Below are 22,491 nucleotides of genomic sequence, written 5' to 3'. Positions count from 1 at the left end.
CAGAAGCTGTAGAACTCGACAAAATAAGTTAGCGAGAAGGGAAATAGACCTGTTGTCTATGAGAAGTTCTATAAAGCCCAGCCAGGTGATTATGGAACGCCAGGCATTTGCCCTGTTAATATTAGCTTTGGCAACGAGAGGTAAGTGAAGCTGGGAAAATATTTTTTCTCAGTGTGGCATGTGCTAATTTACTTGCATTTGTTGCCTTGAAAACGTAAGAAAACAATCTGTTTTTTACAGTCTTGTGGTGTCCTCTCGCTACAACTACTGTTAAAATTTGGGAGGCAGACAATATTGTTATATATAAAACTTTTTGTAAGTTCGATTTTGCAGCAAAGCCAGAAATAGGTCTTTGGTTTGATGCGTCAAGTTAATTTCGATAAAAACCCTAATTGAAGCGACAAAGACATTACATTTCTACATGAAAACTCTCCATTTCTTCGGTAACGTAAAATTGTGATTTAGTTTGCAAAAGTTTACACAGGTATATGTGTGAAATAAACCTTTTGTCACAGTGCCAATTAATGAAAAATCAGTTTTATAAGCTAAGAGAACACAGTCGTCTCTGCCTATTATCTGTGAGATTTGCGTGTGCCTTTGAAGGTGGTGACTGAGAAAGGGAAAACCATAACCTGTTTCAATTGCGGGATGCGGTTGGGAGCAGGAAAGTAGTTGTGTAATATTCAGAATTATTGGTGGTGGAGAAGGCCAAAACTGATAGGAGCAGGGTGCGTAGGAAACAGAATGGTGGGAGCAGAGGCGTAACACAGAGCGGCAACTACGTTAAGGAAAAAAAAAACAGCAGATATTTGTTTAAATGCTCACATCAAGGGGCAGGCCGAAAAACAATAGCGCGTCTCGAGGAGGAAAACACGCGGCGTGAAATAGCAAGTAGACTGCTGTATGAAGGAATGAATGAATCAAATATATTTAAAACAACAGGTTCACACTGCGAGAAATAAATTAGAAGCATAGCTTTCTTGGCGCATAATTCGAATTTGGTTGCGGTGTTCCTCATTAGTTGTATATTTCGTCTTTCGCACAAGGGCTCTCCCCTTCGGAAGACACGTAGGAATGAAAATGTCACCTAAGGTATTAGCCGACAATTCCTGTTTGAAGATGCGGCATGGAAATTTTTGAATTTCTTGCTACGGGGTTTTCATCATTTTTTTCATGATAGATTTCACTATACATTAACCACCAGTACATTCGGCGTGTGTACATTAGTACAGGCGGAAAGTTAGAGAATTCATTTTGGCGCTGCAGAACCAGCATTCAGCTATAATGTAGGAACCAGAGTTGGCGACAGAGCAACCAAGCTGGCATTATATGCATTATCACTTTGTGTGCAATTGATGTCGCCGGTAAGACCGCTAGCCAGGATACATGTAAGCGTTCCAAGGAGATGATGGAATAATTTATTAAACATCAAAGAATGGCAGTCTCCATCCGAGATGACAGTACAGAGCTAGTGCAACTTTCAATGTTAAAAGTAAGACCGCTGACACACGGAAATATAATATGCAGAGGATTGAGCATGCTGTAAAAAACGGAGGCAGCCTGATAGCATTGAAGAGGCGTCTAGGCATTCAGAGAAATCGGATGTAGGCTCTTAGAAACAAGCAGACAATGTGATCAGAAATAGGCATGAAATATACATAGCAGCCGAGCACTTTTATGGAGATCTGTATAGTACAAGCGGCATCCTTGATAACACCGAACGAGGACGACGTTCAGAGGGGGGAGACGTCGTACGCGAAACGGCCGAATCACTAAAGAAGGCTTTGAAAAAATGCAAAAATGCAAGGGGGCAAAGCGCCTGTTGGGGATCAGATAAAAGTAGACCTCTTAAAGGACGGCGGGCAAATTGTACTAGAAAAACTGCGAACCTCTACACGAAATGCTGAATGACTGCGCGTCTACCGGTATCTTGGAAGAGCGCAAACACCATTCCAATCCACAAGAAAGGTGATATCAAGGACTTCAAAATTTACAGGCTGATCAGGTTACCGTCAATCGTTTACAAGGTACTTACCAAGGTAATCGCGAACAGAATGTCTGCCAGCTTAGATTTCAGTAGACCTAAAAAACAAGCAGGATTTTGAAAAGGCTGTTTAACAATAGACCATAACCCCACTATCAGTGAGGGGACAGAGAAATGCGCGGAGAATACTCAAGCCCTATTACTAGCCTACCTGGATTGTCAGCAAGAAATTTACTCTGTCGAAACCTCAGCAGTTATGCAGGCATTGCTAATCAGGTAGTAGCTGAGCATTACGTAAGAAAACAAGGGTAAATCTACAATGGGTATACAGTTATCATATTTCTCAATATGGAGAGCAGCAAAAGTCTGATTAGGAAGGAGGTCAGACAGGGAGACACGATCTCTGCAATGTTATTGATAGCATGTTTAAAGAATTATTCAGAACATTGGAATTGAGGCCAGGTAGGCGTATGGGTAATGGAGAGTACATAAGTAACCTGAGATTTGCTGATGGCATTACCTTTATAAGTAACTCGGCGGACGAATTGCAAAGCATGATCACCGCGCTGGACAGGCCGAGTAGAGTCGTCGGCTTGAACCTCAATATAAAGAAAACTAAACTAATGCTCAATAGGCTCGGGAGAGCACAGCGGTTTGAGACAGGTGGCGAGGAAGTGGAAATTTGTACTTAAGCAAAATATTCACCCCGGATCGTAACCATGAGGCATACATAATTAAAAGGATAAGAATGGGGGAGTAAATTCGAGAGTTATTCTCAGATAATAAACGGCAGCGTATCATTATCCTTCAATGGGAAATTGTAGAACAGCTGCATCTTAGCGGTATTCATCTACGGGCCAAAAACTTGGAGGCTCTCTAAAGGGGCTCAACTTAAACTGTGGACGAATAAGCGAGCTATTGAACTGATGATGATGGTTGTAACTTTAGGCGAGAAGAAGAGACCGGATTGGGTCAGGGAGGAAACGTGTGTTAAAGACATATTAGTAGAAATTACGACGAAATGGGCATGGGCGGGGCTTGTATTGCGAAGGCGAGATAGCTGTTGGGTATTGAGGGTAACAGAGTGGATCCCATAGAGGGCAAGCTCCGCAAGGGGCTGCAGATAGTTAGGTGGGCAGATGAGATCGAGGAGTTTGCGTTGATAAAATTGGAGCAATTAGAACAGGACCGATATAACTGGATATATATGAGGGAGGCCTGTGCCATGCCGTGGGTATGGAGTGGCTGATGATGATGAGATGATGACATCCGAAGCGGAACGCTTTTCTTCAGAGCCACATTTTCATTGTACAAAAATATGATTTCTTTATTGCAAGCCCAAGGGTAACATCGGCGCTGCAGTACCTGCAAACGGAGCGTGATGGGCAGTTTTCATTTTAATTGCTCTCACACCCTCTTCAATTGAAGCGGACTTTAAACAGTGCCTGATAGCATAATACGTTACATTTAAATATGGATATAACGAAGTTGACAAAAAGTTACCAATTTTTCGTTACATGAAGGTTTTCGTTACATTGAGTTTTCGAAATAAGGCTCGCGTAAACGGAGCACGAACTAAACCAAAACACGGCACATCGGTGATGGGGAACGCAACCTTAAAAGATATTGCTCACAGAGAAAAACTCAGTGAGTTGCGCCTGCTACTTTCCCAAGAATGTATTCAATAGACGGCACTCCAAAGAATGAGGGTCACTTACCCCTATACTCACAAACATACATTGAGTATCACGTTTGCCTGTTGGCCCTTTTATGTGCGTTAACCCGTCTCTAAGGCCTAACGTATGCTGAAATGGCGTGTTCTTGTGAACTTGATGCCCTTCGCCGCTCTCATAATCGTTGAAAGAGAGCTGTCTGGCGTACTGTACCAATCGGCGGCGTTCTTCTTCTAGACCAACGAAGACGGAATCTAAAATATCTAACAGGTATTGAAAAGACAAAACATTTTGTTTTCTGGCAGCAGAACTCATTATCGACGAACCGACACCACAGATTGCAATAGAGACATGCGACTACACACCAAAAAGCAGTCAAAGCACCTAATCGACAATGCACTTTCCCGGTAAACGAGCTGTTTGCTGTACGGGCGAAGGTCGCTAAATTATTGCATTCATCCAGGAGATATTCCAGAAAAAGATCAAAAAGCAATGGCTCATAATCGTAGGAAATTCGTTATATCAAGGTTAATTGCCGCAATGCCTTCTTTTATATAGAGGTCGCCAACGCATGGGCTTCAATGGGGCTGACAATGGCGGATTGAAAAACTTGGTTAAAAGCTGGAATTAGCTAGAGGTTCGTTACATCAAGCTTTTACTTTACAGCCAATCAAATTAAAATTATTGCGCTACACGTGTGAAAATCTTACTATGTGCATCCACACGAGTCTGCGTTGTTAAAGTAGAGCTCTTTAAGATTCAGCTTGTTTTGATAACATTAGAAAAATACTACAATAGAAAAAAACGTCTCTGAATATCAAAGGCGCACCACAACAATAGTGAAGCCTACTTTCACGCCTGTTTGAGCGTGACCACAAGGGGAATATGTAGGCGTTCCGCTCATTGTACTAGTTTTAACGTGGTAGTCATTTCTGAATTTTTAAATTGTAAAAAAAATCGCAGCTTCTGCTAGTGCTGCAACGCTGGAAAAACAGTGGATCTGATGGTCGAATAGCTTCTTCTCGCGTGAGATCCGCTGCCAGTGTGAGGGGTAGACACAAAAGGCCTTTTGCAATCTGGCGAAACGTCGTCTCGCCTCTGATCTTAGTGACCAGAGCCGCGTAGACTGGCACGGACAGGGCCAAATCTCACGAAACATAGTTAAGACTTGCCCTACCTAGCAAACCTTATATATTTCAAGGGCTGACCAATAGCGCTGGAGCTTCATCGACGATGCAGTATGTACGTAAGGAATATAGGACGTACAAACGGAGAGCCTACAAGGAATGGTAGTCAATCAAAAATGCCTAGAAATAAATGTGTAGATATATGCAAATGTAGAGTGTCATCCGAACATAAAAAACATGGGTGTTTCTCCCGATCCACTATTTGTCCGGCCTTGCAGAACTAGTGCAAGCTGCACCGCCTTTTTCATTCAAACGGCTACATAACCAGTAGAAAACCTGTCTGTCGTTATATAACACATTTTTTGCAGCAGACACTGGGATAGATGAATTGTGTTTTGCCATGCCTCGATCTGACAGTGGAAATGTTACGCCTCGTGCGGAACGCATTTAAAATAGGGACGCGCAATACCGAATCGCATGTCTCGCCCCTGACACACAAAGAGCTGCTCTTAGCATGTCAAGACATTATGTCGGCGACGGTGTTGCGCAGTTATGCGATTAATGTGCCAGTTACAACACAAACCCACCCGTATGACGTTCTGCGGTATAGTTTGAGTAAAAGGGCGCATACGACCGGCGCATAACTCCGATGAACGGGTCAGGCTAACGGTATGTTAAGGGAAACAATATAAAGAGGTTTTCGAAGAACAAATTCATTACTCTTTTTTGAGGTGCATAGGGGCATAAAAGGCATCCCCTTTGCTAAATAAATTTCATTACCCAACTGCATAACCGCGTTTCTCGAATGATCGTGCTGGATATCATATAGGGTTCGACATTATTTGAAATATTTTATGTCTGAGTTGGTTAAAGGAGACCACAAATTACTAACAAAAACAATGATAAAGAGCCTCTTCGCTGGCCCCTTGGGGTTATCATAAAAATATGTACATATTACCGTCCATTCCCAGAAAAATGCTGTTCACAATAGAAATAGTCATTCGTTACCTTTATTTGCTAGCCAGGTTCTAAATAGAGAATATTTTTCCGGAGAATTAACCTTGTTAAAAGCAGCAGGTGCGCTTGTGTGTCCGGTCCGTCAATATAGCCCAGCAAAATTTTGTGTTGGCGCACACGACGCACTACCGAAATGCAATGTATTTTATCCTGAATCTAAATTGCATCACACTGTTGCTCCGTATACGGAAAACAAATCAAGCGTTTTTGTTTTATAGGATAGCAAACTTTCAAGTCAGGGTGTTTTTATATTGTGCTAGTTTTTTTTTTCAAAACACAATTTTTTTGCAGAAACATCGCACAAACGTTTTTTTAGTTTTTTAAAGATATTTTTGCACACTAAGTTTTAAAATAAAACAAAAGACACTCAGTACAAATAAAAAAACATACAATGTTTAAATTTGAACTTTTATGTAATATTGTGTTTACCACCCAGTATGTAACTACCGAGTATTGTTTTGTCGCACAGTATTTAGTTTGTTATCGCAGTTGCATTATTTTAATGCGGTTTGCTTGGCGTTATGCGTTGGGGTAATTTTCACAACAATGTTACAGGTATCAATGAGCCCCGCAAGGGCCATATGGAGGATGCAACATCCTTCGCAACCAACGGCAGATACGTGCCACGCCACGTCGGCCACCGCATGCCCGCACGTTCGTTGATGTGCGCGCTTCTCTTTAACAGCACAGATAAAGCACAATAGCCCCCCCATAGCAATTTGAAATCAAGATATTGTACACTCATTATGCTGCAGAGGGCAAGTGAAGGAAGTATAATTAATTATGTTGAACTCAAATATGGGAAGGGAGGTGAAGGCGGTATGGACGTAAATCCGAAATGGAAACGTATGTCTAGCCGCTAGCAGGAGCAACTTTCTCAAGATCTGCATGTTTTAATTGACACGAAAACGTAATTTATATTTTTAACTCCCACAAAAAAGGTTTCGTTTTGACATATATCAGACGTAACGGGGCATAGACGCGCGAACCGATTTATGCCCCGTTAAGCTGCTTCAGATGCCTTCAAAACACAAGTTTTGAGGGAAATGAGAACAACACCCTTTTCTTCAGTAATTTGCCGATCTGTCAAGATCACAATATGTAGTTCAACAGCACTTTTGTAGAAGAGTCCAGCATCGAAGACGTTGTCTCTGGTGTTTTCCCCTCTTGAGCACGAGATATTGTTCACTACAATGGTAAATGCATGCTGCTTACTCAAAACAGCACCTAGCCCCATCTTTGAGGCATGCGCGTATAAAAATATTCAGCCTATGTTTTTAGCTTGTTAACACTCGCTCTCAAACATTAAACGTACTGCGATTATTGCCGTTTGTTTTTCAATACTGTGCTTTCCGATAGCAGTTACTTAGCTCGTCCTTGACGAAACAGCGCGAATTTTCACCTACAATGTGCTTCGCACTATGGAAGTCGAAGAAAGTAATAGGAAAAAGTTGAGCAGGCAAAGAAGCCCGTCAGGGGTTCGTCCCATTTTGTTGTGCCTGCCGCAGTCACCCAGACAAATCATTGTAACAGACAGTATTCTCGTGCCATCAACATTTTATTTTCGTACGTTTTGTTTTCTAACAACGCAGAATCAGAGACTACAAGGGAGCACATCCAACAATGCGTTGGAAATGCAAGACCTTTACGCCTTTTTCGCAAGACAGCTTTGCAATCATGGAGCTAGACGAGGAACCATGCGACATATTAATGCGTTATATTTTCCTAAGGTAACCAAATCAAGCGACAGTTGTGTGTGGTGCTGGAAACCTGAGTGGGCATTAAAGTGATTACAGTGTTGGTGTAGCCACCGCTCACTTCTGCCGTCACTCATGGAACCGACGGAGAAGCCCATAAGCAGTGTGATGTTTCTGTCCTTCGGCAATATTCTTAAGTTGATCATAATTTGAAAAGAAATCCTGATTTATAGCCAGCGTTATTGACTCCATCTAATACATTCGTAACTCTTGCAATGCACACGAGTCTGGCTTGAACGCATGCTGGATGTCGTCAACGTGTAGTGGGAGCACGGCCGCTTATTCAAAAAACACAAAAACTGGCGTTGCAGAAATAGGAGCTCATGCTTGTAGCCGCTTAATTATTTGCAAGAACCAACAACATTAGGCAGCACTCACGCGATTCAGCTGTTGTAAACGGCAGCAGAAGTTTGGGCGAGAACTAGCACGAGCTTTCCGTTCTGCGCACTGAAAATGAAATGGTGAACCATGTTTTGTGCAGCTGGCCGCAGTAAGCAAATTATATTATTCCACCAGTCAGGTATACTTCTAACACAGCCACCGAACCAGAGTACTACGGCGATTTCAACGACAGAAGAGAGACGTGGACGTCGCAGCGACGCGTCCATCCGCGCGCCCGTCCGCGGTGACAAAGAATACGCAATGACACAGTTCTCAAGTTGTCCGACACACACCGTTGCGTAAGGAAACACAAACGACCCATCTCTACAAACCGTCTAACACCCTCGCACGCCATTTTGGAGAGGATGCAGTGTAGATTGAGTAGGCTTTGTTTCATGGCACAATGCTCTGTCTTTTTAGGTTACTACATTTGATACGTTGTTCGCTGTTCAACGCGCAAACCGTCATGGCAAGACACAAAGCTAGGGCTTGTGAAAATTCGCTTTTTTCCATTGCTAATTCTTGGCTTCCGATTGGCTTTCCATGTGACGCTACTTCGGGTCACCATTTGCTCTGCGCTGAATCAGTCTTTTAGCCGTGTTACCGATGAATGGCCGGTAGCTCAGAAGTGAATGTGGACCTAAAGGATTTCCAAAAATTCGCAATCGGCCTCTTCTGCTTTGTAAGGGTTGAAGTCTCCTTACGTCGCTCTTTAGAGAGGCGGTACTGTTATTTTCTGCGAGCTTCGTTTTCGTCCCTGTGCATGGTGTCCGCTTGGCCCCCTGCGATGAACTGAAGACATCGCTAAAGGGGTTCGGCTTTAGCCGTTAGATGGGATTCGCAGGGACGGCGTCCCGAATGCAGAAATGTCGGTCACAAGCCCCGGTAGAGCGGACGCCGCCGCCGCTCTAGCTAGGAGATGCGTGGGCAGAAAAAACGAAGAGGAACGTCTTTCGAAGTGGGAGGAGGAGCGCTGCGGCATGGCTACTGCATCATCTCACTGCCTCCTCGTCACTCGTGTTTCATGTGTCGCCTACAAAGCACCCTCTACCCCCCCCCTCTAAATCAAAACCAGGGTCAGTGTTGCCGTCTCTACGTGTGGGCGTTGCTTGGCCGATGAGAGGACCGGCTCTTTTCCCGCTTCTCCTCGAGCCCAGGTTCGATTCTTGGCGGTGCCTGTAGTTTTAGCGAGCCTGGCTGAGGAGATTTTGTGCCGCACGCGACGAAAGCGTTGGCTGAGACCGGTTTTCACTGCCTTTATCCTTGTTCAAAATACCTCCGTTAGAGGAAGCTGAGGGAGCTTGCTTGTTGTGCACAGCTGCTGTGTGGGGAAAGTTGTGCAAGGGCAAATAGGTAGCTCCGTGAGCCCCAGCCCACACTAACAATTTTAGTAGCCAAGACACAAAAAACACTAATGCACTAATGGGTACTTGCCATCAGGCGTAACACAAATGGTAAAATCACTCCTCTCAACCCGCGCTTGCAACCGCGAACGACGGTTTACTTGTACACAGCACTGGGAGATGACACAAAGAATGTTTTTCGTAAACATGTGAAAAAAAATACGTTTTACTTCGAGGTAAAAAAAACTGGCAAAAATTTCTATAAAGCTGTATCTATTTCCTACTTTGCATTTAAAATGTAATTTACTGTAGCGCCAGTATCATCATCTTCTTGAGCGCCACCATCATCATCAGTACATTGAACAGCTGGCAAGGAGGACAGGCAGCACTCAGCACTCGGTGTAGAACGGCACCCCGTTTCCACTCGCATCGTCCTGACCATGGCACGGCCAGCGCTGCCTCATCGGCCGCCTACAATTTGGTGGCCCGGACAAGCGTCTTTGCCATGGCTTCGCAACGCTGCTTCCGCACCCACAACGTTGACGATGTCACGCGAAGAACGTTCCCCTCCCTCCCAGACCTTCCCTTGCTGATTCCATTTCACTCCATCACAAACCACGCGGTATGGTTCGTCCTCATGGAGAGCCATTATTATGTTCACGATGTCCTGTCCCAGGAAACCAGGTACCTCGTCACTTTAGATAATCTAATTACCTGTTAACATCACTGAGCGCATCCAGCTGCCAGTAACAGGCCCAAGTGCATACGACGATCTGAAGGCCACTGTTCTAAACCACTACGGTATAGGAACAGCTTTGTTCCTACCGCCGCCCAGCGAAACCCCCTACGACGACATTCAGGCTACTGTGCTGCAGCACTACGGCTATCGAGACGATCCGCCGCCGTCTACAGCACACGAGGTACCATACCACCCATGCCACCCATGCTACCCAGCACGGCGACACCGTCTCTCACAAACGACGACACCCTGCTCTCCATTTCCAGCAAGGCAGCCGCACCTTACCTTCCACGAGAGGACTGGCGGCCAACGAAATCACGGGAGCCCCCCGACCACCGCCCGCATCGCCCGCTGCTACCACCCTACGCGCAGGCACCCGTGAGCCACCCACTACCGTTGCGGCGACCTCCCTTCCCCCTCAGTCGCCTACACAACCACCATCTCCACCTCCAGCGGCCCATTCGCTGGCAGGCACAGGCACCACTACTTCAAGCGACGTCGAGACAAAGGCATTCCCAACGACGCCACCTACAGACGTCGGGACACTATCGCAAGGGCGACACCTCAACACATGTGCACAAGACGCCCTTTTCGCCGGCTCGAGCTTGGATTTTACAATTATTCCTGCAGTCCAGCTTCGCAACCGTAGGCGACGTCGTAGGCGACGCCAAAAACCCTCCCCGCGGGGACGCCTTTCCTCGTCGGCACTCGGACGACGGCCAACAACGATCCGTACACGCCTACCTCGCCAGTATGCTCACCGCGCACGCTTGACTACCCTAACGATTCCCAGCCACCGTCGGGACCACAAGCGACTCGCGCGATCCTGGTGTCATCGACTTGTGCCCCGAACGCAGTCTCAGCACCACCCTCCACGTGCTGGACAGCGACATAATCTGCGGCGCTACCGCCGCATGCGTTATCGTGCTCCGAGCTACGACAAAGCTGCCTACGCGATTGAGCCAGCCTACACTCGTACGCAGTGTTTTCCCGGTGGCTCCTTGGCTTGCTTCATGGAGAAGACAGCGCACGCAAGCTGCGTGGGACATTACTTGTTCCTGTGGCCGCCCCGGGCAGCTTACGCACCGCCGCACGCCCGTTGCTGCCGGATACATCAGCGCCATTCCCCGGCAAGGCCCTCCGAGGGAAATGCACACATCCTACACCCTCCGTGGACCGACTAGGGCAGTGTAAGGACATTGACCGCGGACAAATATTACTGAACACCGGTGTTTTACATACCTGTACACTGTTTTCACATATTTCTCATAACGCGCTACGCGCTAGGGGGTAGGGGGGGGGAGCCCTGTAGGGCAACTATCATAATATTTTTCAGCGCCACCATCATCATCAGTAGATTGGCCAGCTGGCACGGAGGACATGCAGCACTAAGTACTCGGTCTGGAACGGCACCCCGTTTCCACTTGCCTCGTGCTGACCATGGCATGGCCAGCGCAGCTCAAATAAACGTGGGCTCGGCCAGACCGTCTCATCGGCCGCCTACAATACTACTTACAATTTTATGCTTTTTTTCAAATATTATGCCTTAACTATGTTCTATTTGTTATTAGACCAATTTATAGTAGAGCAAAACCCTGTCTCACAACAAGGTAAAATCTAGAGATATCAATTATAGGTCCAGGTTTGCTTCGCTAACTCTCGGTAATTGGCATCTGCATGAAGCAGATAACAACCTTGGTGGATTTTACTCTCGGCATAAACATATGTGAGACTATCGCGGCTGCGCCCAATTACTTGTCTCAAAGATTGTCCTTACAAAATTTCGTTGACTTAAATTTCATTAAATAACTTAAAACACAGAAGACATGCTTTGATTTTTTAGTGTTTTCAAATTTCGTAAGACGATAAAGAGAATCTGGCTACAAGATAAAAAAAACATCAATATGGATTACTTTTGGAAACTCATGCTTAGCACTCTTTTACCTATTTCGGAAGACGTCCTTTGTTTACTCCTGCAACGAGATGAGCGTTCGAAAAATATTACTCTTACCCAAGCATATGCTGGAACAAACTTAAGCATGATAACCGTGTATAAGACATGAGTAGTGAGTTAAATAATAAAGATTTGCTTCTTGATTGATAGAGGGTGCATTGAAATTTAGAAATTAGGTGAATTCGTATATATTGACGTGCATACACATGTTTTATGGTGGATTTGTGTAGAATTAAATAATTTATAATAAATGTAGATTTACGATAATAGTGACGATTGCTGAGAGGAAAGTGTAGGCATAGATTAACCTGTAATAAAATATCTCATATGAAATATTGGCGATCATGTTTAAATAAATTGTTTCATTCCACACTTTTCCATGTCGCACGATTTAGTTCCAAATTATATGCAGCCAGTGGGGATTTTCAAATTCTGACTTGAATATGTAATAACAAAATTATATGTGGAACAATTGCCCACCAAATGGGATTTTGCCTTATATCTTACAGTGTTTTTGAAAATTTCTTGAATTAATTTGTAAAATAATTTTTCTTCTGACCTCCAAAAATACTTGAAGATAAATTTACTAGACGAAAGGGTAATGGCGGTTTGTTTAGTGCTGAGGTTATATCCGGTGTGTTTTTTAAATTGAATAACACCTTTAAACGTGTAACCTGTAGCCCACTTTATGTTGCCTTAATTTTCTCATTAGCAATGTTGGTACGCCTGGGTCCTACTGCAGCACGATAACATCAAATAGAAATTACTGTTGTCAAATATTTCTGCTTTACTCAAATACAGAAACCACAAACTTTCAACGTAAAAAATTTTTTACACAATATATAATGCTAAAATCCTTGGATTCTCTAGGAAATACTCTCGCTTATAACAGCTCTCCCCAGCTCCAAATACCAGATCGGTATGTTTCATATTTGGAAGCTATACACCCCATTGCTCTGTCAAACCAATTCCCGTAACAAGATAACTCGGGGGCCGTAAAATGCGTCTTTCTCAATTTCTTTCTCAATGTAAAATGTCTTTCTCAAAACAATATTTGTATTCTCGTTTGAAGCGTAAAAAAGCACGACATAAAATAAATGATAAAAGCTTTTGCGAGACAGTTTCAAAACTCGCAGACCCTGCCTTTTATATAATAAACGACTTTACAGGTTCCCGTAAAATAAAAACACATATAAAAACCATGACCCAGAATGGTCATGATCTATCTGGAAATATTTTTGCGGATTACTTTATTAGATACATCTCAGACATTGATGTAACCTGTGGCGAAACAGCTGCCCCTCAGAACACGTATTTCTGGTCCTACTGCAGGAGAGTAGTTGTTGAAGGTACTGGTGAATCCCATGCATACACGGCATTTAAAACACAAAAATAGGAAATCATAATTATAGGCAATATTGGAGGAAAACCTGCTAACGAAGACTTACAATTTTAGTGCCCAAATACTTACTCACATTTACAATGTATTGTTTGGACTGTAGTGTTTCCGCGTGAAATAAAGCGAGACAGGTTTACGGTGTATTTAGATAGGCAGACACAATTTATAATTAAAATTATCGACATTAGTAGGCATCACTCATTGTCCGAGCCAGTTCTGGCTGATATTCAGTCCAGCCTATAACTCAGTTTTTAATTACCCGTTAAACAGAACTGGCACCACCACATATTCTGCGATTACAACGTTGAAATCACCACAGCACCACTTGTGCATACACAACGTGCAGCAGCTCCACTAAGCAAGTGTTTGCGGCACTGTGACAGACAACCGCGGAATTAGTGAGAAAGTAACCACAGCACCCCTCGTGCGTACACAACGTGCAGCAGCTCCACTAAGCAAGTATTTGCGGCACTGTGACAGACAACCGCGGAATTAGTGAGAAAGTAACCACAGCACCCCTCGTGCGTACACAACGTGCAGCAGCTCCACTAAGCAAGAATTTGCGGCACTGTGACAGACAACCACGGAATTTGTGCGAAAGTATGTAGCCTGCAGTAGCCTCAGCAGTACTTTCCGCGTGGCAAATACAAACAGTGTGCCTGCTCAGCTTTTATTCGCCACGAACAGAATAAAAGAGTAAGGAACATTGCCCGTCCTGCTCAGTATTGTGCCATCCTTGCCATGTTTTCACCTCGCTATTTCCAGCCTAGTGTCTCAGGTTTGGCGGTGTTAGCCTCCCCCTTCCCGTAGACGGCGAACACCTCGTAAGGAAGACAGCCGTAATGTTGCAACGCTCTTGTGTGATAGGCAGTGTCGAGTTTCGCTTTGGAAGCTTGCCCATTCTCTTAAAATTCACAGGCAATCGTTCCACACTGCCTGCCATTTGCAGTACAGGCATTGTGTTACAAAAGCTCGCAAGTGCAATTCGCTCCATATTGCACGCAAACGTTGTTCTTCCTTGCTGATACACGTCCATTTTCTGGCAAAGTGTTGGTGTAGCTTTGCGGCTGCGGTCGCAACTTCAAGCCCTCCATAAACGGAGTAGAATAGTTTACACCTTTCCACACACGGACCACGTCAAACCACTGGTATCATTCCTCGTCACTCTATTCTGCTAAAATGTGCGCCGACCTGTGTCTACACAAAGAGGTTTCCTCAGGCGTTGCAGCGCGCAATTGTTCTGTTTACTTGGTGTAGCTGTTCATCACTCTTCTGGAGTGAAATAAAAAGGGTAGTGCAGTGACGAAAAAACAAATCATGCACCCCTTTCTCTAACGACGATGATGGTTGAATCGGGAGCTTTCTCATGATGGATTCTTTGGTTGGCCAATCCCGCACTGCGAGCAGGCGCCACGCCAGAATAAGTTTTCCGGGGGGAGGCTGAGTTTGTGGGGTAATGTTTTCGGTAGGGGCCAAATTTCTTTTTTTGGGTAGGGGACTAAGGCGGGCTAATACCGATGCTACACGGGCGTTTCGAAGGTCTTCGAACTCATCGTCTATCGAGTGAACTGCCAATTCGCTCTGTCTACATGGCGCAGCTCAAAGGCCGTCGAGCCCACTGTCAGTTGAGCCGATAGAACTGCTGGAACGCCGTTGAGAGTTATTTTATACTCTCTAACCACCATGCGTATGTGCATCGTCGAGGGCAAGCCAAACGAAAAAAATTCCCCGCATTTCCCCGAGGGGAAGAATGTGAAAGTGCGAATGCACGAGTTGAATTTGCGCGGTTCGGTAATGTTCGCGAAAGAGAGATCACACACACATACACACAACTACAAAGAAAGAAAGATGCATTTATTCACAGACACCTATTTGTGTTGTCGTTGTACTTGATTGCTAGAGCGGATCTCAGCTTTGAAATTTCGCGTCAGTACTCCTTTAAGCGGGTGCATTAGCCCTTCTCAGGCCCGATTCCTGGCCAATCCCCCACGCGGGTATGTGCCATGTCAGCGGCCAGGCAGCGCGCGCCCATCTCCCCCCATTGCCAAGGAAGACGATGAGATTCCTGGCCAATCCCCCACGTGGGTATGCTATGCGGACATCGCCGGTGGACGCAGGTTCAGGGTCGCTTAAGAAGTGCATTCGCACATAATAAACACCCAAAGACCATTTTGACGCGCAGGGCAGTTTGGTTGAAGTTGACAGACGGAGAGGTCTTTGGACCAGACAAAAAGATTTCGTCTTTGTCAGCTTCTTAGCTCGTCGCATTCAGTTCTCCTATGACGCACGAGCGTACGTTATTCCGAATGACTTCTTACCTTATTTTGTAGCGTCACTACCACGAAAAAACGTTCGAGGCAGTTAATGCAGAACAAAACATCGTTCTGCGATATATTATACCAAGCCACATTACTGACACACGAAAAGCTTGACTCATACTACGCATACAATGGGAGCACTCCTGTTTCGCGAAAGTGTGACAGTATCTGGCACGACTTACGATGCAGGCAGTACCTGTGAACTCCTTGAAGATTCGCGGTCGTGCTGGCCTCTTTTCCGCTGGAGGCAAAAAGGAAATACGCCCTTGCGTGCGAGATTTCGGCGCCCGTCAAATATCCCCAGGTGGTCGAAATTATTCCGGAGCCCTCCACTACAGCTCGCTTCCTGGCTTGTGTTGCGTCGGTCGGTTAAACCCTGCAATAAGTCAGCTCTTTGAAGAGCCTCTTGGCTGCCTTTTTTTGTTATATGGAGGCCGGTCGCAAATATCTGTATTCCACCCCGAATAGCCATATGGTCGGTCCTGGTGAAGACAATGTTTGTTGCCGCCTTGGGTGGCAGATTTCCAAATACATGCGTGTTTTCATCACTGCGGGCTGGTTGCTTCATTACTGTTAAGGCGCGTCGTTCCGAAGTTCGCAGTAAATTAGTTGCACAATGTTGGATCCATCCAGTGCCTCTCCGTATAAAGTTGCTCTTCCGTTGGAATATTACGTGATAACATCACGCAGAAGCGGTAGTAAAGACGATACTTTCGGTCGTGCTCTGGGGGAAAAGAAGACCAGGGTACAATGACCATCAAAGTAATCAACCATTGAGACCTTTAAGTATATTCTTGCTTGGTTCGTTCTGACTGACGCTATGCCACTGGTCCGCCGAGTCAACTTGTGTTTACCACAGTTCCCGCTGAACAGAGCTCTAGCAATTCAGGCAGAATTTGAGCAACCAAAGCCAGTGTTTTATAATTTTTGAGTTACTCGGCAAATAGTGGGCCAGGTATTCGACATCTGCTTGCGAAAGCATTTTTTGGTTAAGGTTAATTGCGAACGTATTCTGTCTTACTGATTGTCAGGACCGGATATAGTAGTTTAATTAGTGTTGTCACTTCGTGCATACAATGAGGAGTAATCAAAGTAATAAGTTCTCACGCAGGCTCAGCTTCGGTACGCGTTGTTTGATGCGTCACCTCCTACAACGTGTCATGGGTAGACATGTCGTGAACGGCTCATCTGTTTGGGGACTTTTACCGATATTGGGGCTTTGGTAATTCTTCCTTCCTTTCTCCTTTCTCCTTTCTTTCTTTCTCTCTTTCTTCCTTCGTTTCTTTCTTTATCTCTTTCTTTCTTCCTTCCTTCCTTTCTACCCTTATTTCTCCCGTTCTCTCTTTCTTCCTTCCTTCCTCCCTTTCTCTCTATCTTTCTTTCTTTCTTGCTTTCCTTTTTTCTTTACTTCTTTTTTTCTTTACTTCTTCCTTTCTTTATTTATTCCTTTCTTTCTTTCTTTCTTGCTTAATTCTTTCTGTACATAAATGACAGCAGTGGCTAAAGGCTCAGAGCTTGATTTGTGCCCCTGCTGCGAGCATCTGGCGTGACCCTCTATGCGGCTCGCATCAAGGCCGTCTGTGTAGTTATGGATCGCTATTGCACCTTGCGCTCGGCTTAGTTTCCTCATTCACTGGTATTGAAACGATTTAGTGGCCGTATATTTTGTCCACAGTGACACAAAAAAGACGCAAAGATTGGTGTATAATCATATAAGTGGAAAAGAAAACAGGTTGGTTTAAAGGGACAGGCAACTGATTTTTGTCGAGTATATGTTCTCTATCCCGAATGAAAGGGCATCACCTAAAGCACCTTGACGAGAAACCGTTTTGCTGATAATGCCCTAGAAATTTCTAAATCGAACGTTTTAGATCCACGAGCCGTATGTGTCCCTTCCAAAAATAATGCTGGCCATCAGGACATAGAGTAGCTCGGTAACATACTTTTGTCTGTATGAGAAATGAAGAACGATATTAAAAACTTGTCCCAGCTAAAAAAGTTTGAATCGCAGGCTTTACTCTTTCCTTGTGTGTTTTTTAATCCAACGGTCTATTTTGCACGAATGCGCCATCTGTTGGGATGGTCGATAGGTAGAAACTGGCTTCAGGGTGTAGAGGTGGGAAGTTGGATTCTCCCCGGGCGCGTCGGTTTTTTTTTCTAAGCTGCCGTTGGCGTATTTGGAAACTCAAATCAAATATTTTGCCAGAACAAACACCCCTGCCTCAGGCACAATCGTCAAAGCTACTTCACGGGGTCTGTTTACTGAACCCTGCCGTTGATTGTGGGCATGGAGGTTCAGGTAGCCACAACGAGAGCAACCCTGCGTCGGCGGGCGGGGTGAGTTTAAAAGTTTCAAAATAATGTTTACAAATACATATACAATTTAACCTTGTACAAATACTTGTGTTAAAAGATTTTCAATATGCAAATAAACGCTTCAGCAGTTACAGTAGCTGCTAGGTTTGCAGGTCACGTGACAGGGACATATAATATAATGTCAAGTTTCGACACTACGCACCGCCACCGTTCCGATTTCAGGAAGGTTGCTGCCAAATTAAAATTATTTCCGGCAATTTGTTTAGAAATTGCTTGTGGTTACCGGGCTAAATAAAACGCCGGCTTTCATATGAGCGGAAGAACATATACGCGACAAAAATTGGTTGTCTGTAACTTTAAAGCTCAGGAAAAAGGAAGTAGAGCGTATTTTTGCAGGAACGGCTGTGCCTACTTTTTTTCAGCCCAAGCTGGTGCTTAACAAGAATATAATTATTTCAAGGGAAACTGATTAGAGACTCTTATTTTATAAATGTTACCATCAATTCAGATAATGAGTCCTATTAAAATTTTCGAAAGCTTTTCGAGCGTGCCTAAGAAAACGTCGTCTTCGTGGTGAACCGGTGCACCGACCGTCAGCTACAGTTTAACAAAACATGTTGCTCATCGAGTTGGTTCGTCCTTTACGAAAAACGAAAACGTGGCGTAAAAAGTCGTTGACGACGAGAACATAGGACAGACATAGGCCCCCGCGTCTGTCGTATCTTTTCTTTGTCGAAATACGTTTTGTTTCTTTTTTTCGCCAGCTACAACTTTCGCGGCAGCGTATTACCCGCTCAGTCATACGTCTTTCGACTACGCTATGACAAACTTCGGCTGCGATCACGCACTGCCTGCCTTTTCTCCGAACACGGCTACCACAGAACAGGCAGGAATAATGCTTCTTCATAGCTCGTAGTTGTGTTATTGCATAGTGAAGAAAGGAAATCCCAAAACCTGCTTAAGAATCCAATTGTAATACCAACCCCAAGCCAACAGAGGGGGTCTTCCCACAAACCCCAACGGCGACATGGACTACCAGGTGCACTTTCTCATCTGGTATACTTACTAATAAAATCTATGGCTGCGGGGGTCAGGTACCGTGCCGGCACAATACACTATTTTGAAGACTTGCAGAACAGTGTACAAAAACAAAAACAAAACAAAGCCGTAGGAAATACATTTGCAGTCATGCGCTTCGAACGCTCAATGCTTCACTTGATATCGTGCGGTAGCGATACTTTGAGCAACCTTTTGTTAATGGCGTCTGAAACTATAAGACTTGGCACTAATATTTGCCCACCATTTCATTCACACTTGTCGCGGCCGGCAACTCCACAGAGCCGTACGAAGATTTCTGGCGCAAGAAAGGAAAGAAAGTTCGCAACTCTGCAATTTTGCTTCTCTTTTATCGTAGAGGCTTTTAATTACAGGAGCGTAGCACTTCAAACGCTCCTTAACGTCTTGGGAAAGCTTCAGCAATCCTGTCAAACGTTGTCGCAAATTTTCTGAAGAATAAAGAACTGTTCTTTTACAGGAGCCTTCAGGCTTTATAGGGCGCAACCATTTGCCGTCTGTCCTAGGGTGTAGCAGTGTCGCCGAAGTCGTTTCCAAGATAACTGTATCAAACCGAAGAGTAAAATAAATCTTGAATGAAACCAGGCGCAAACGTAACAGGACGCAGAAAGGAGTACACAGGACAAGCGCTGGTCTAACAACAGAAAAATTTATTAGGCAGAAAAGAAATATATAGGCAGAAGATACCACACCCCTAAACACCAAAAAACAAACAAAAAGCGCAAAACACTGCGCAAACAAGATGAAACATTCCATGCCAAAATGAAAAAACAAACATGCGCCAAAATCAACTCACGAGCCCCTGAGATACATGCTCTCTTTTGCATGAAGCATTACACTTGCTTGGCTAACGCACTTATCTTTCCTATCATTAATGTGGTACGCCTCAACGATTTCCCGTGTTATCTGGCGATTATGCTTGAACAAAATGACAGTCTCAGAAAAATTCGGAGTGCAGCCACATTTTTTGCAGTGAGAAGACAAATGCGACGAGGCTGCCCCTTTCAATGATAACTGATGCTCACGTAAACGCACATTCAGGCACCGTCCAGTTTGTCCCACGTACGTGCGCCGACACGGGAATAGGGGAATACTGTAAACGACACCCATGGGACAAACTGGACGGTGCCTGAATGTGCGTTTACGTGAGCATCAGTTATCATTGAAAGGGGCAGCCTTGTCGCATTTGTCTTCTCACTGCAAGAAATGCGGCTGCACTCCGAATTTTTCTGAGACTGTCATTTTGTTCAAGCATAATCGCCAGATAACACGGGAAATCGTTTAGGCGTACCACATTAATGATAAGAAAGATAAGTGCGTTAGCCAAGCAAGTGTAATGCTTCATGCAAAAGAGATCATGTATCTCAGGGGCTCGTGAGTTGATTTTGGCGAATGTTTGTTTTTCCATTTGGGCATGGAATGTTTCATCTTGTTTGCGCAGTGTTCTGCGCTTTTTGTTTGTTTTTTGGTGTTTGGGGGTGTGGTATCTTCTGCCTATATATTTCTTTTCTGCCTAATAAATTGTTCAGTTGTTAGACCAGTGCTTGTCCTGTGTACTCCTTTCTGCGTCCTGCTACGTTTGCGCCTGGTTTCATTCAAGATGCATTTCCAACTCGCCCAGCTTGCAACTCTTCTGCAGTAAAATAAAGCAAAGCAGGAGGATGTTTCGAAAATGGGAAGGAAGGGCGGTTCGCCGCGGCGGCGAGGGACGATTATCCGAAAGTTCCGGAGAGGAAGGGGATGATGCTGTGTTCACACGAGACGCTTAACTGCGAAAAGCTTAGCGAATACGGAGGGGGTCATGAGCAAGACGATGATGTCCGTTTGCTTCATAAGACGCAGTTGGCGATCGATTCCGACGACGCCCTTCGCGCCGCCGACGCAGAGGCTGCTCAGCGCACTGCAGCCATCATGAGAGCGTGCTAAACTGCAAGTAATGAAACCGGTCGTGCGCTTTGTCAGCCGCTGCAGCTAAACTAGTGGCCAAAGGGAAGGCTGATGACAACGAAGGCTCAGGATGCCAGGACCCCGACTGACATCTGAACGGTCACCGAGGCTAGCTATGCATGTGCTTCGTCAGCCGTTGCATAAACAAGTTTCCTGTAACCATACAATTATGTCCACCTGAAATTTTTTGCTTCAACATATTTTGCAGACAAAACAGCTAAACAGCTGCGCCCAAATATTGCATTAGAGAGCATCGTAATCTCCAGCCATTTTTACCCCAGACAGCTGTCAAAGTAACTCATGACACGGGAAGGAAACTGTTTTCTTGTCTACGAGTCATCTTGCTTTGCGTTGCGAAATTTCTCGCGGAGACTTTCAGCTGTAAGTCCAAATCCTTGCACCAACGCTGGCTTTACAGTATTGTAAACATGGGTTTTTCACGAAAAAGACAACACATACAGGAGGGACTTGAGAAGCGCAAACCCCGTGTATATTTACCAAGATGCACCAACTCGTATAAGACTTTATAAACTCGTTGAAACTCCAACTACGACTTCGACTTCAATCAAGTTCTTCTATACTACAGTATTATAGTTCATTGGCACTTGCGCCGGCATTGTTCGGAAGACATTTACTGTTTTGCCGACCAGACAAAAACTGAACGCTGTCACCCACTGACTCTTCTCCAAACCTTGCCGAAGTGGTACTTCTTCTAAGTGAAGGAGATAAGCGTCCAGGTCATCTCTTTTGTTATCAATGGGAAGAATTAAAGTTCTGTGGCAAATTTACTTACTCTTGGACGTCTGTGGTACTTACTGTAGATACCGGGGATTGTTCGTCACTTCCGTTTGATGCATTACAATTTGCTAGACGTAGCTTTAACTCAAACCACTCTTCGGGTATCTTTCCTTCCGCTATTGCCGCCGTGTGATTGGCTCTTCCTTCCTCTCCTCGATTCGCCTCTTTCACTGCTGCTCCTTCGTTTCTCCGTCGCTGATTTTCCCTTGCATACAGTTCCCCCATCACTTGCTGTTTGGAACCCGAGCTGATACATTAATAACTTTTCAAGATCCATTTCTTCTACCCCCGTAACCAGGTGACAATGAGTTAAGGGATCATGACAGGCTCGCCGGTGTCACGCGTCACTTTGGTGAAATGAATGGATTCCTGACAGAAAGTGATAAAGCTTAGAAGGGATTTTAAATTAGGGGGAGGTATTGATGAGGTAGTAGATATAAACAGTGAAAGTGTTAAAAAGACATAAGAAAGAGTAGAGATGAACTTTCAGTTCTTAAAGTAAATTATTATCCTTTTATTGAAATAGCGCTTTATCCCTATTGTATCGTTGTGGTAGTCAACAGCCCTTTTCATGCCACACTTTTGATTGCTTTGTGGCACCGGATTGTTGCGCGTCCGGTGTTTATTGTCTCTCAGGTAGGTCCGTGATTGTCGCGCCTCGAAG

This window comes from Haemaphysalis longicornis, unplaced genomic scaffold (assembly GCF_048455015.1).
Source record: "Haemaphysalis longicornis isolate Haplotype H1 unplaced genomic scaffold, Haemaphysalis longicornis Haplotype H1 scaffold_8, whole genome shotgun sequence".
In the NCBI taxonomy this organism is placed as follows: Eukaryota; Metazoa; Arthropoda; class Arachnida; order Ixodida; family Ixodidae; genus Haemaphysalis; species Haemaphysalis longicornis.
Note: the sequence above shows the minus strand (reverse complement) of the source record.